The sequence below is a fragment of the Callithrix jacchus genome, chromosome 4 (genome assembly GCF_049354715.1).
Source record: "Callithrix jacchus isolate 240 chromosome 4, calJac240_pri, whole genome shotgun sequence".
Taxonomy (NCBI): Eukaryota; Metazoa; Chordata; class Mammalia; order Primates; family Cebidae; genus Callithrix; species Callithrix jacchus.
Genome location: NC_133505.1, coordinates 38353251 through 38357251, shown reverse-complemented (window position 1 = coordinate 38357251; position 4001 = coordinate 38353251). Strand labels below are relative to the sequence as shown.

The 4001-nt window shown below is 37.3% G+C and overlaps 1 non-coding gene across 1 annotated transcript; it reads right to left on the bottom strand.

The window, feature by feature from the left end:
• Positions 1–2806: 2806 nt before the first annotated feature.
• On the bottom strand, positions 2807–2913 carry LOC144582411 (U6 spliceosomal RNA). Its single transcript, XR_013534994.1, has one exon. It is a non-coding gene; the product is annotated as a U6 spliceosomal RNA (small nuclear RNA).
• Positions 2914–4001: the final 1088 nt, after the last annotated feature.

Genomic DNA, 4001 nt, shown 5'->3' with positions numbered 1-4001 from the left:
ACCAATGGTCCCATTATATAAAAATGTCCTTATTTTACTTTTATTCTTGAAAGATGGATTTGCCAGCCACAGATTTCTCCTTTCACATTGCTTTTCCCTGAGCTCTTCTAAGATGCTCTTTCTTCTGGTTGCTGTAGGTAATTAGGAGAAATCAGCTACATTCGAACCCAGCTCATGTTCAGATGATCTGTGTTTCTGCTGTGGCTACCTTTAAGTTCACCATTTGTCTTCAGCATCTGACACTCCAGGGCGGTATGAGCAGAAGTTGTTCTCTTTCACTCACAGGGTTATGCACACATTTGCTTAATCTTTAGCCATAATCATTTTATGGAATGCCTCCTTCCATTTACTCTCTTTCCATGTTCTAGGAATTTAACCAGTGTTAAACCTTATTCAGCCATTATATTCACTGTGAAACCCAGAATAATAACCTCACAAATATATCCAAACCTTAAGCCCCAGAACTTTTAAATATGTTACCTTACAGAACAAAGGGACTTACAGATATGATTAAGGGTTTGGACTTTGTGATGGGGAGATTATTTTGGATTATCTTGGCAGGCCCAATCTGATCACAACTTCTTCTTTTATTTTAATTTTTATTATAAATTCCAGGGTAAGTGTATAGGATGTACAGGTTTGTTACATACACAAATGTGTGCCATGGTAGTTTGCTGCACTTGTCACCCCATCATCTAGGTATTAAGCCCAGTGTGCATAACTATTTTTCCTAATACTCTCCCTCCCCCAAGCTACTCCATGACAGGCCCCACTGTGTGTTTCTGCCCTACCTGTGTTCATGTGTTCTCATTATTCAACTCACATTTGTGAGAACATGCTGTAGTTGTTTTTTTGTTTTTCTGTATCTGAATGAGTTTGCTGAGGATAATGGCTTCCGGCTCCATCCATGTCCCTACAAGGGACATGATGTTATTCCTTTTTATGGCTGCATAGTAATCCATGGTGTATGTGTGCCACATTTTTCTTTATCCAGTCTGTCATTGATGGGCATGTGGGTTAATTCCATGTCATTGTTATTGTGAATAGCACTGCAATGAACATACGGGAGCATGAATATTTGTAATATAATGATTTATATTCCTTTGTGTGTATACCCAGTAATGGAATTGCTGGGTCAAATAGCATTTCTGGTTCTCAATTTCTGAGGACTGGTCACATCATCCTCCACAATGGTTGAACTAGTTTACATCCCCACCAACAGTGTAAAAGCATTCCTATTTGTCTGCAAACTCACCAGCATCCACTATTTCTTGACTTTTTAATAATCCTCATTATGGCTGGTGTGAGATGATATCTCACTGTGGTTTTGAGTTGCATTTCTCTAATGGTCGGTGATGAGGAGTGTTTTTCCATAGGTTTGTTAGCCGTCTTCTTTTAGAAAGTCTTCTTTTGAGAACTGTCTGATTATGTCCTTTGCCCACTTTTTAATGGGGTTGTTTTTTTCTTGTAAATTTATTTAAGATCCTTGGAGATTCTGGATATTAGATCTTTGTCAGATGAATATACTGCAATACCCTCCCACACACACACTTTGTAGGTTGTCTGTTCATTCTAGTAATTGTTTGTTTTGCTGTGCAGAAGCTCTTTAGTTTAATTAGATCCCATTTGCCAATTTTGGCTTTTGTTCCAATTGCTTTTCATGTTTTTGTCATAAAATCTTTGACTGTTCCTATGTCCTGAATGGTATTGCCTAGATTTTCTTCTAGGGTTTTTATAGTTTTGAGTTTTACATTTATGTCTTTAATCCATATTAGTTAATTTTTGTATAATGTGTAAGAAAGGGGTCCAGTTTCAATTTTCTTCATATGGCTAGCCAGTTCTCCCAGCACCACTTATTAAACAAGAAATATTTTTCTGGTCGCTTGTTTTGGTCAGTTTTGTAGAAGGTCACATAGCTGTACATGTGTGGTCTTATTTCTGAGTTGTTTATTCTGTTCCATTGGTCTATGTGCCTGTTTTTGTATGAGTATCATGCTGTTTTGGTGACTGTAGCCTTGTAGCATAAAGTTGAGTAGCATGATGTCTCCAGTTTTGTTCTTTTTGCTTAGGATTGTCTTGGCTTACAAGCCTTTTTTGATTCTACCTGAATTTTAAAATAATTTCTTCTAATTCTGTGAAAAATGTCAACGGTAGTTTAATAAGAATAGCATTGAATCTATACATTACTTTGGGCAATATGGCCATTTTCATGACATTGATTCTTCCTATCCATGAACATGGAGTATTTTTCCATTTGTTTGTGTCATCTCTGATTTCCTTGAGCAAAGGTTTGTAGTTCTCTTTAAAGAGGTCCTTCAAGTCCCTTGTTAGCTGCATTCCTAGGCATCTTATTCTGTTTTTTTTTTTTTTTTGCAATCTTGAATAGAAGTTTATTTATGATTTGACTCTCTGCTTGTCTATTGTTGGTGTATAGAAATGCTTATGACTTTTGCACACTGATTTTGTATCCTGAGACTTTACTGGAGTTATTTCTCAGCTTAAGAAGTTTTCTGCTGAGACAATTGGGTTTTTCTAGATATAAGACCATGTCATTTGCAAACAAAAACAATTTGACTTTTTCTCTTCCTATTTGAATATCCTTTCTTTCTCTTACCTGATTGCCCTGGCCAGAACTTCTAATACTATGTTGAATAAGAGTGGTGAGAGAGGGCTTTGTCTCATGTTGGTGTTAAAGGGGAATGCTTCCAGCTTTTGCCCATTCAGTATGATATTGGTTGTGGGTTTGCTATGATGGCTTTTATTATTTAGAGGTATACTTCTTCAATACCTAATTTATTGAGAGTTTAAAAATATGGAATGCTTCAAAAATTTGTGTGTCACCCTTGTGCAGGAGCCATGCTGATCTTCTCTGTATTGTTCCAGTTTTAATTTATATGCTGCCAAAGTGAGCACTGATCACAAGTTCTAAAAAGTGGAGATAACTGAAGAAATGTGGGTGAGAGGGAGTGTGGATTTCATCTGCAGTTGTTTCTGCATCTGGTGAAATGTGATCATCTCTGTCTTTTATTCTTTAATTAAGTGGTAAAATGCATCACAGAGTTAAAATTTAAATACTCTTGTATTCTTGGGATACATAACCTGGGCAGGATATTTAATTTGCTTATAGCTCATTGGTGGACACAGTCTACTACTATTTTTCTCAGTATTTTTACCTCTAATTGCTTAGAAGTGATTATCCTATTATGCTTTTTTTTTAATGTATTCCCTAGCTGGCTTTAGAACCTATGTGATTTATGCATAAACAATAATGAGTTCACTGGCTTTCTCCATCCTCATTCTCTTGAATATTATGTATAAGTTCAGTAACCTTCTTCTAAGTTTTGACAGAACTTATCTGTAAAACATTCTGGATATGCCTGAAGGGAAATAAAATTTTGCAACCATTTTAACTTCTTTACTTGTAGTAAGTTCTTCCCATTGACATAATCTTGTTCATAGTTTCACAATTATTTTAACCTCTACTTTATCTTTAGTGGCATATTTATCTGTTATAATGATATTTTATTCTTAATTACCATTGCCTGTTTTATTTTTTCATCCAAAGAAACAGCTGCTTTTGGCACGCTGGGCCCTCAACAGTGGCAGCTGCCAGGTCATCCTTGGTGAGTGTTGACTCAATTGCTGTGCCCATGCAGTGTCCATCCCAGCCATCATGGCTATTTTGTGTAGAGACTCCATGAGCAAGTCCTCTGTGGCTGAGTGGCCTCATCCATCAAGCCATCTCGCCCACCTTATTACAGGGAGCTCCACCCTGTAAAGACCCTCTGGTAGGCATCCACACACAACCACTATCTTCACACACTCTGCCTATAGCAGGAAGTCTATGTGTACCTCTCTCCTCCACCTCCCAATTTTCCAACTCTATTTTCTTCAAGTTTGTGACTGGCCAGCCAAGCTATGAGCTACTGCCCATGACTCATTCATTCATGCACTACTGGGGCATCATTTCACATCCTCCACCTCTCATAGGCCTGTTTGGG